At 35.2% G+C, this 12,026-nt stretch overlaps 1 protein-coding gene across 3 annotated transcripts in view; it reads right to left on the reverse strand.

Annotated features, from left to right (window-relative positions):
* The window catches only part of LOC149786049 (protein still life, isoform SIF type 1-like), a 405,626-nt gene that overhangs the window by 317,519 nt on the left and 76,081 nt on the right, over window positions 1-12,026 (reverse strand). For 2 of the 3 annotated variants that reach the window (XM_089976333.1, XM_089976332.1), the window contains exon 2: window positions 8,863-8,949. The exons of the other annotated variant lie outside the window; for it this stretch is intronic. The gene's annotated coding sequence lies outside the window, so the exon portion shown is untranslated. The remainder of the gene's footprint in view (window positions 1-8,862; window positions 8,950-12,026) is intronic. 3 annotated transcript variants of the gene reach the window in all.

Here is a 12,026-nt window from a genome sequence, read left to right on the forward strand (position 1 = left end):
CAGTCTGAGCACTGTTACATTAGCAGCCTAATCAGTCTGAGCACTATTATATTCTAGCCTAATCAGTCTGAGCACTGTTTTATTGGCAGCCTAATCAGTCTGAGCACTATTATATTGTAGCCTAATCAGTCTGAGCACTGTTATATTAGTAGCCTAATCAGTCTGAGCACTGTTACATTAGTAGCCTAATCAATCTGAGCACTGTTATATTAGTAGCCTAATCAATCTGAGCACTGTTATATTGGTAGCCTAATCAGTCTGAGCACTGTTACATTAGTAGCCTAATCAGTCTGAGCACTGTTTTATTGGTAGCCTAATCAGTCTGAGCACTGTTATATTAGTAGCCTGATCAATCTGAGCACTGTTACATTAGTAGCCTAATCAACCTGAGCACTGTTATATTGGTAGCCTAATAGGTCTGAGCACTGTTATATTAGTAGCCTAATCAGTCTGCACACTGTTATATTAGTAGCCTAATAAGTCTGAGCACTGTTATATTAGTAGCCTAATCAGTCTGCACACTGTTATATTAGTAGCCTAATCAGTCTGAGTACTGTTATATTAGTAGCCTAATCAGTCTGAGCACTCTTATGTTAGTATCCTAATCAGTCTGAGCACTATTCTATTGGTAGCCTACTCAGTCTGAGCACTGTTATATTAGTAGCCTAATCAGTCTGAGCACTGTAATATTAGTAGCCTAATCAGTCTGAGCACTGTTACATTAGTAGCCTAATCAGTCTGAGCACTATTCTATTGGTAGCCTAATCAGTCTGAGCACTGTTATATTAGTAGCCTAATCAATATGAGCACTGTTATATTGGTAGCCTAATCAGTCTAAGCACTGGGATATTAGTAGCCTAATCAGTCTGAGCACTGTTACATTAGTAGCCTAATCAGTCTGAGTACTATTATATTGGTAACCTAATCAGTCTGAGTACTGTTATATATCTGTGAATTAAAAGTATGCAATGGTTAGACTGAATGTCAGGTGGCCACACCTTTATTCTGAACCAGTCCATATTTTGTTGACATCAAGTATTTGCATTCTTCCAGAACCAGTATCTGACATCTATGGAGAAGTATTGCTGCCAGATGGAGAAAAAAAAATTGGCCATTTCACAAACTTTATATTGTAACAAAAGCATACTTTTTCAAAATAAGGGCAAAATATGTTGTTATTTAAAAAAAATGTTTTCAAACTTTAATAAACATAATTTTCAAAACAAAACAAAAAAAACTTATTTACAAATGTTTTTCATTATTTTGAAAGATATCTTCAAACACAGCACAAATATTTACAAATGTTTTTCATTATTTTGAAAGATATCTTCAAACACAGCACAAATACTTTGCTATTTCCAAAAGATCTGGTATTCTCTAAATATATACTTTTAAAATAACAAACATTTTTTAATATTTCAAACAGATTGTTTTCTAAATAAGCACATGACAAAAACATACAACTAGAAAAAATAAAAAAACTATTGGAAATAATAAAAACATATTAATGGAAATAAAAACATACTACTCGAAATAACAAAAGCATACTAGTGTAAATAAAACAAATACATGTACATGCCATTGGAAATAACAAAAAAATACTTTTGGAAATAAGAAAGATTTTCATTATTTGAACCATCTTTTTTCTTTAATTTCAGAAACACAATTTTGAAATAATTATAAATTGTATTTTTCTTCCCAGCATTAATATGCTGCCAAAACTATCAAATCTGTGTATACTTGTACTTTTATGTTTTCCAAGATAATGCAAGTTACAGTGCAAAAATCTGGATTATTTATACCACTCTGGGGAAATTGAACCTTTGAATCACACATCTCGTTCATAAAGATCTCAAACCTGTGCATTACCATACAGACATTTCTGTCAGTGAAAGTGATATGACATTTTAAACTGAATGTTTCACTGATTTATCTTGATGAACTATTGATGGTAAATGTAATAAAAATGTTTCCCGACTAAAAGATTTATTTACTCACTACTTCTTGTAACACTCTTAGGTGTAACTGATTGGTTCCAGGAATGATAAGTGTGTTTATTTACTTACAAGACTGGGTGATACTAAGATCAAGCATCCAGTCCATCAAAAACTGTTTACACCCTTCCTATCTCCCTTCATATCAGAGATACATTCAGTTCAAGCATAAAGCCAAGCTGTAATTACTATCTGAAACAGTCACACAGTCAAAATATTCTCAAACTGTTTGCAGTTTTCATTTCCACTTCAACCGCCAACCATGTTTTTTTTTATATAACTACAAACATATTTCATATACAGTACTCCCCCACCCCCTATAAAGCCCTTCATTATAATGCAATTCCTGTTATAAATCTTAACATGGAAGCCAACACTGTGACATTTTTTTTCTTATATTACCACAATGACTTGGCACTGTACTTTTAATTTTCAGCTGCCTACGAATCAAAAGATAAAGAGAAGTCTGACCATTATTAAGCATGTATAACCACTGAATTGGAGGTGGGGCTGTGACTTTCTCTCAAGGCCACATAACTTTGTTTCTTTTGCCTTGAGATTTTTTCCCCTCTATAAAGCAGATCAGTAATACTTTTTAAAGAAATCCCATCCCCCCAATGAAATGGTCATTCCCTAATTAATAAGAAGTGGCAAATTTCATATATGATGTATTTCATTATACAGCAATCTCAGTAATATGTTTGACTGGGAATGCTCAGTGGTTCTCATGGTGACTATTATAATGAGCACTTTGTCATGTATTTCATTATACAGCAATCTCAGTAATATGTTTGACTGGGAATGCTCAGTGGTTCTCATGGACACTGTTATAATGAGCACTTTGTCATGTACTTCATTATACAGCAATCACAGTAATAGGTTGGACTGGGAATGCTCAGTGGTTCTCATGGACACTGTTATAATGAGCACTTTGTCATGTACTTCATTATATGGCAATCTCACTATAAGGCAGTACTGGGTACACATGATGGCTCCCAAGGACAACATTATCATCAGCACTGTTATAATATATATGTACCTCATTATATGGCAGTCTCAACATAAGGCACATTATCTGGCTCTCATGAACATCATTACAATGATGGAGTGATGTAGCATGTACTTCATTATAAGACAGCCTCATTATAAAGTAGTATACTCTATGACTCCCATAGACAACATTATAATGAGCATTGTATCATGTATTTCATTATAAGGCAGTCTCACTATATGGCAGTATACTCCATGATTCCCATGAAGGAGATCATTATTATTACTGCACCATGTACTTCTTATAAGGTGGTAACAATATAAGGAGGTTATACTATGGTTACCATGGCTGGCATTATATCGAGAGCTCTATGAACTATACTATGCAGCGGTTTCTCTATAAGGCAGTATACTGCCATACCCCCATGGATAACATTATAATGAGGGAGTACTTTATGATGTACTTCATTATGAGGCCATTTTCCTGTAAGGCAGTTTACTCCCATGGACAGCGTTGTAATTAAAGATGAAATGAGTGTCCAAAACATTCAAAATAATACTTTTTGTGAACATTCAAAATAGAATACTTGTTTGTGAATATTCATGCAGAATACTTGTTAATGATTCATACTCAGATAGAATACTTGTCTATGAATACCCAAGTACATGTAGAAAACTTGTCTGTGAATACTCAAATAGAATACTTATTTGTGGATATTCAAATAGAATGCTTGTCTGTGAATACTCAAATAGAATACTTGTTTGTGAATACTCCAAGAGAATACTTATCTGTGAATACTCAAATAGAATACTTGTTTGTGAATATTCAAATAGAATACTTGTTTGCAAATATTCATACAGAATACTTGTTTATGATTCATACTTGATTATGATACTTGTCTGCGAATATTCAAATAGAAAATTGTTATTAAGAGAGTCTGGCAGTATTATGTAACTGAAACAAACAAACATAATGCAAACTGTGTAATACTGAATTAGTTAGCCGACAACAGAAATACCCTCAAACCTGCTAAATCACCAAAATTTCAAACTCCAGTTCTGATTTATGAATAATCACACTGCTCACAACATCAAAAAAATAATGTAATACATTAAGTTGATGAAGATCAACATTCAGAGCAAGGGACTTAAAGCTAACAATGCCATATATATATCAATGAACAAAGCCCTGAAAAATTTGTGAACTATCTCCTGATATTTGTTCTGTAAAATGCATTTGTAGTCAATCCCAAAAACCATTACCACTCCCCAGTTCATTTTAGCTAGAAGAGTTAACTCTAATACAGTTCTGCATTCATCTTGTATTTAAGTTCTGGAGTCACTGCACAGCTAAGGAAGTTCCAATATCCTTCAAAATCTGACACTCTACCTTTTTTTCCCCTTATAAGTCAAAAAAAAATCTGACATACCTTTTTATAAGTCAGTACCACAAATGTCAGCTTCAAACAAAAATGAAATGCATGGGTTAGTCAACTTCTGAAGACAATCATTTAAATCATAGCTGTTGCTTGCTACTGTTTTCCATTGTTATCAGCATGTATTTCAATTTGTGCAGAGATTATTTCACTTTTTATTTCTTATGTCAATTTGAAAAGGACTTACCATATACACTAACTTGTAAGTCAAGTCAAGCTAACTGCAAACAACAAAGATCCTGATCTGCTGTAGCATAATGCATCTGCAGATCAGAGTCTATGTTGTCTGTTCTACTGATTACACCTAACAAACTGCACAAACCCAGATCTGCCAGTGCATTATGTGATGGCATATCTGGATCTGTGCATTTTGCAGTTGGACTCATTAGTGAGTATATGCAGTAATTATTTTGTTTGGAATCCTTCTCTTTTATCCATGAAACTAAATGGTCAACTCCCAAATAAGGAACTAGTTCCAGGTACCTGACCTTGGTAGAGGTTACACATTTATAATACAGAAGCCACCAGGCTATTTTACACATTGGACTGCAATTTACACCTTACATACAAATTATGTCACTATTAGTGTATGGGTTTCAGTTACAACAATTATTTTACCAAGACTGGATACAAGCCATTTATAGTTGGGCTAAAACTGCAATGTCCAATTTGGGCATTTGAAAGCCAGTAAAAAAGTCAGTCCTGTTGGATGTTGCAGGAATATACTGCACTATGGTATGGAAAATTCTGGAGACCTGCATGCATGCATGCATGCACGCAAATTTAATGAAATTAAACTAGCCATATGTTCATGTCATTCTGATAGCAAACAAATCATTTTGCAGAGAATTTTTTCCCTGCATTTAACTGAACATGCAATTGAGTTTCTGACCATTACATCCAGTCTTCAGCATTAGAGGAATGTTTAAATTTGTACAGAGTTTGTATTAAAAAAAAGGAGATAATAAAACACATTAACTTGATTTTTTGTTTGTTTCATTACTCCCAAAAAGTATGTAAGACCATATAATTTCCTTTCAATTTAGATGACTTAGTTAACAGTGTTTTCAATGCCTCTTGGCTGGGAGTTGGCATGGCAATATACCAATGTAGACAAAGAACAGAGGATGGATTAGATGCCTTTACTAACACTGATGAATATTCAAATTATATTCAAGTATAATCAACAGGTATCACTGGACAACAAATTTTTACAAAAGTCATGTTACTGAAATAAAATTAGTCAATTCTTATCAATTTTTATGTGCTGAACACGAATATGACAGTCAAATTGCAAAATTGGCTCTAGTTTTTTTGTAATCTGCAAGAAATTAATGTTTACATAACGAAATGCATTCCAATAGTAAAAGGTCAACTGTAATAGCCTACCTATAAAAAATCAAGTCATTGACTACATCTTAGATTTCTTCGCCTGTCTCTTGTACAGCTGTTCAGGAGCATCTCTGAGGAGTGTCCAGCAGTAGTCAGCCAGCATTGTAGTGGACCATTTTCCCTGGTATCTTTGTTCCATTGTTGCGATATCTTGATGAAAACGTTCGCCGTGTTCATCACTAACAATACCACAGTTGCTAGGAAAGAAATCCAAATGGGAATGAAGGAAGTGAATCTTTAGAAACATATTGCAGCCAAGTTTCTTATACTTCATCAACATGTCTTCTACTAGTTCCTTATAGTTTTCTGCCCTAACATTTCCGAGGAAGTTTGTAGAAACTAGGCGAAAAGCATTCCATGCTTGTTTCGCGTCACCTTCCAGCAAGTTGTTGAACCGGTCATCTTTGAAAAGCTCTCGAATCTGAGGACCCACAAAAACTCCCTCTTTAATCTTTGCTTCGCTGAGTCGAGGGAATTTTTCATGCAGGTATCGGAATGCTGGCAAAGTCCAGTCAATGGCTTTCACGAAGTTCTTCATCAAACCTAGTTTGATGTGAAGGGGTGGTAGCAAGATTTTCTGAGCCTCAACCAGAGCTGGGTGTTGGATATTCTTCTCTCCAATGGCTACATTCTGCCTGTGAGTCCATTCCTTCCTCATGTAGTGCATTTCCCTTGCTCGGCTATCCCACTCGCATAAGAAACACATGTATTTTGTATATCCTTGCTGCAGTCCCATTAAAAGGGCAACTACCTTCAAATCACCACAGAGGTGCCAGCTGTACTTGTTATACTCAATGGAATTCAGTAGCTGCCTTAAGTTATCGTATGTCTCTTTCATGTGGACAGCATACGCTACTGGAATAGATGGAAGAATGTTTCCATTGTGCAAAAGCACAGCCTTGAGACTCAGTTTTGAAGAGTCCACAAATAGTCTCCATTCTTGTGGGTCATGAGTGATTTTTAAAGCATTCATGAGGCCCTCAATATCGGAACAGAATATCAGATTACTTTCCTTTCTGAAGAAAGGCTCCAATTGCTGGTGGCGCTTTCGATATGCAGTAATTGTGACATCTTCTTCTAGAAGATTCCATTGTTGGAGTCTTGATCCTAGCAATTCTGCCTTGTTCTTTGATAAGTCCAAATCACGAATCAGGTCATTTAGTTCTTCCTGTGTTATTCTGTGTGGGGTTGATGATGCACCACAGTGAAAATCTGGATCACTGCATGCTGATGGACCAGGAGAAGAACAGGTCGACTCACCTTTGTCTTCGTCAGATGAATCAAGAGAATATTCTGCTGGAGGTTCTGGAATAGGAAGTCCCTCACCATGTGGAACTGGTCTCAATGCAGACGGAATGTTTGGGTAGACTATTCTCGACTTCTTTCGCTTCGTTATTCCGCCGGAAAGAGGAGGAACCAAGCAGAAGTAACAGTCATTTAGGTGGTTGCTTGGCTCTCTCCACACCATTGGGACTGCAAACGGCATTGATGACCTTTTGCAATTCAACCACTGTGAAAGCTGTGTTGTACATGTAGCACAGCATATATGCGGAGCCCAAGGCTTGTCTTGGTCACCAACCTTGCATCCGAAGTAAAGATGATATGCCTTCTTCACTTGAGAATTGATACTTTTCTTCTGGTTGGCAAATGTCACTTCCCCACAAATATAGCAAAAATTGTCCGCAGTATTAACACACTTTCGAGGCATTACTGTTCTTTATTGTACGTAAATGGATAAAATAATAAGTTTTATGTAACAGTAGCTTGAACTGTCTCGCACAACGTCTAAAATATTTTAAATGCTGAACCTATCTGATTGGGCTTTATATAGTACACTGCTTACGTCAGCTTCAGCAGCCGCCTGGCATTAGTATAATAGGCCTACACATGTATAGTACACTGCTGACGTCAACTTACTTCAGCAGCCGCATGGCATTAGTATTGCATTGCATCAGAAAATGATGCAATCAACTGTGGATGATGTGAGCATGATGGTATTATGCAATGTTACATCATTATTCCGGATGTTGCTGCAGTCCTACTGGAGAAATTTACACAGTGAAACATAGAAAATGAGGTATATGAATATCTTCAAAACGAGAGCCAATACAAATTTTTCACGGTTATATTCGTGTTCAGCACACCAAAATACTACAGATTAGGGCCTTTTCAAGTCAGTAATGATTTCACTGTTGACCAGTGTATTCAGATATCAGGGAGTACTCTGTATGTATATTTATAAGAATATCAATGCAATTTTGATGTGTAAACAGTAATTTAGAAATGTAAGACTATAAGTCTAATTAATGATCATTAAAAATACCATATACACATGTACTCAGGAATAAGCCCAAAGAATGTCTGTTCAAAATTACATGTATATCACCACAAGTCTAGTTAATGACCATTAAAAATACAATATATTCTCAGGTACAAGTCTACAGAATGTTCATTCAAAATACCATGTACACTAGGGTATGAGTGTAGTGAATGACCATTCAAAATACCATATACACTCAGGTATGAGTGTATTTGAATGATCATTTAAAATATCATATACACTCAGGTATGAGTAAAAAAAAATGACCATTCAAGATACCATATAGACTCTGGTACAAGTCTAAAGAATGACCATTAAAAATATCATATATACTTAGGTATAAGTCAAGACCAACTGCAAACAACGCAGACCCTGATCTACCATCACATAATGCCTTAACAACTAACCAAGAATATACAAATTCACACATTAGAAATTTTTTTAAATGACAGACAAATTTCATGCCTGTGCATAATGCACCAGAAAATCAGGGTCTATGTTGTTTGTTTTACTGAGTACTCCTAATAAACTACATAGACCCAGATCTGCATTGTGCAGTTAGCAGCTGTGGCTAAATGTAGGTATGTAAATACAGTACCCAAGATTGTATAATACTGCTGACACACAATGAATACAATAAAGACATTCCACATTTTTGTACAGAAAGCCAGATATTATGTGAAAACGTACACCTAGATAACCCATGAGTGTGTTTGATGGTGGTACTTACCATTTGAAAATTCCAAAGTTTACTCACTAGTTACTGCTCCAAGCAAGGCAGGACATTTTCAGAATTGACTGTGGAGAACTGTATGGTCTAAAGGAAAATAAGTCTTGATTTAGTCATGGCCTCATCTGCGTCTAATCTAGCTTGTTTCTGAACCACCATTTATTAAAAGAGGAACTAGGCTTCACGCCCATTATCTGCATTATCCATATCAAATCAATTTAATGCCACTTTAGGACCATTAGAGAACCCGCTAATGCCAGATTGCCAATTTATTGATCACTTTCTTAAAGTGGTCATAGTAAAGCCTTCTGCTGGTCACTATCAAGCTTTCTATTGGTCACTGCCAAACCAGGTTCTGCTAAACCTTCTATTGGCTGCATAGATGCCAAGTGAAATTTCTTACAATATTCAAGCAGATGGCAGCTTAGCATAACCCAATTTCCATTATGTTACACCATTTAAAGTATTTTTCTCCCCTAAATTTGTTGTGATCACTAATGCTCTGATTTTGTACACCTTTAGAGAGAATAAGCTGATGTAACAACACACAAAAGGTTGATTCCACGTCCTATTTTCTATCAATCAGAATATTTTTTTTCTCCTTTTCACTATACTACAGCAACCTACTAAAAATGTTTATGTCATGCACAGGATGAAAATCAGTAACAATAAAACTTTTGCAGTTTTTCAACCAATGATGTTCTTAACTGTTCCTAATCCACTGCCATCAATATGGCCATTTATGAGTGGAATACAGGTCATACTTCTGGCATTCAAGGTGGCAATTCATGTTTACATTCTAATTTTAAAGAGCTGTATGACCCCTTGTAGTGCCAGATTGTTGCATCATTGTAAGTATGTCTTGCATTGATTATCAAAAAACAAACTGCCCTTATGTTAGTGTTATGTCACTAACATGGAGCTGGGGTGGCTTGGTGGTTTGACAGCCAATCTCACAACCAAAAGAGTACAACCTGGAATTCTTAGCCATCTAATCAGCCTGCCCCAGCCACCAGTATTGTGTTCACAGGCAAGACACTTCCTTCCAATTGCTAAGGCCTTAAATTATCTACTTGTGTTGAAGCACATGGAAGCCTTCAGTGCTATGTTCAAGTTCTTTTGTAACATGCCCAATATGCTGAAAGTCATCTAGCTATTCAAATGGTGATGTTCAACTTCCCTAAAGAATCTAGTATTTCATTTTGTTGTTGCTTTCTATATCATCTCTTTGTGAATACCCTTTAACAGATTATCTTATTCTCTCCTCTGATATGTAAAAAAAAACCCAAGTACAGCCATTATATTAGAAACAATCTGAAAGAAACCAAAATATCCTGGTTTGAAAACAAATTAAATGTGCCCCACCCCAAATATAAAAGAAATCATCTATCCCACATCATTATAACTTTTTAAAAATATATTGCAATATTATGTTTATCTATTACTTTGTTGAACTGAAAGAACTTATTTTATGTAGCAGGCTCACTGCACTCTATGGGGTGAATTCCCCTTTGCAGTAGTCAAAGACTGGTATCATTTAATGTGATGTCTGATTGAGGCCAGGCAGCTGAATTAATTTGATAGAGAAGCCTTCACACAGAAACAACCAGTCATTTCATAGCTTTATTTATTAATCTTGTCACTATCAATACAAAGGTTTTACACACAAAGCAACCTTAAGAAAACCCTCCCTTCAGGCATTTTCAATGATATAGTCTTATCAGCAACCCTTTGTGAAAAATATAGATAAAGTATCATTACTTTTTTAAAAAGTAGGGAAAAATAGGTACATACTATCAATAAAAATAGTATAAAATTTACGTAAATTATTGAGAAAAAAAATAAAACCTTGACTTGACTTGCCATCAGAAACCTTATGAAACGTTCTCTTCACATACATGTACTTTCTGTGTCTATTTTTTTCCTGATTGCCCAACTTCTTAAACATCCAGTTCACTTTACAGAGACCATATTTGAATTCACTACATCCATCCATTTACTCAGTGTGTATTCAATTTTACAACATAAAAGTGTTTTAAATAAAGGCATGGATAGTACAGACATTTGGGAGAAAATCTACAAAATTATAAAGACTGACAAAAAGGTAGAAAAAATGGGAAAAGTAGTAAAATGGAGGGCACTGGAAAGACTAACAATAGTGAAAGAGAATGAAATATTCTGTATTCAATCTGGTTATGGAAAAGGTTTTAAAGCTAAAGAATGTAGCTCCTCAGAACTGTGAATAATGTGTGAATGGAAGTGTGTGTGTGTGTGTGTGTGTGTGTGATGTGATGTGATCTGGATTTTTAACGTAGCTTTAACAATTTTTCAGTCATATCACTACTATGTCTGCAATGTCGCAGTTTATAGTGATGTCTAGCACTGGGGCATCATGCCACAGACATGTAGCATGATGTCCCACCCAGTCACATTATCCTGACACCAGGCCAACCAGTCCTAACACTAACCTCTTAATGCTGAGTCCTCAGAACTGTCACCATCTCATGCAACAACAAAATAAAAATCCATTTTATTCACTGAACTGATCATTTCAAGCTATGGCATACAGTAACTTGCCCATAATGAACTTTTTGTGAACTCTTACAATTACTCTGGTGTACAATGCACCTTTAAAATTACTCTGTTGTACAATGCACCTTTAAAATTACTCTTGTGCAATGCATTCAAAAATAACAATGTACAATGTTATGCTATTGTATTTGATTTTGGATTAAATCTATTAACATGCCGTTATGGTTTGCACATTCAAGGTCCAAAATATGACGATTCTCTCATAGTAACATAGAAGCCTGACTATAGCTTCCAAATTATTTTTATTCCTGTTACCCTAAGGTTAACAGCAGATCAACCTTTGACATTTATTGTCATGTGAATAAAATATTTTGAACAGATCATATTGATAATTATTGCATCCCTAATAAAATATACATTTTTCAGTTCTTGTGTACCATTTAACTCTAGTAACCATAAATTTATACAATTAACACTGTTACATATATCTATTCTGTGTGCTTAACTTCTGTCCATTGATGTTGATTACACTTTAAGATAATGGTAGTTGGTAAACATGTTTACATAGCTAACTTTTGACCATAACTGTTGGTTATAAATAGGTTGTTTATGAGTTTAGAATGTTCCAGAAA

This window comes from Sinohyriopsis cumingii, chromosome 12 (assembly GCF_028554795.1).
Source record: "Sinohyriopsis cumingii isolate HCF-2022 chromosome 12, ASM2855479v2, whole genome shotgun sequence".
Classification (NCBI taxonomy): Eukaryota; Metazoa; Mollusca; class Bivalvia; order Unionida; family Unionidae; genus Sinohyriopsis; species Sinohyriopsis cumingii.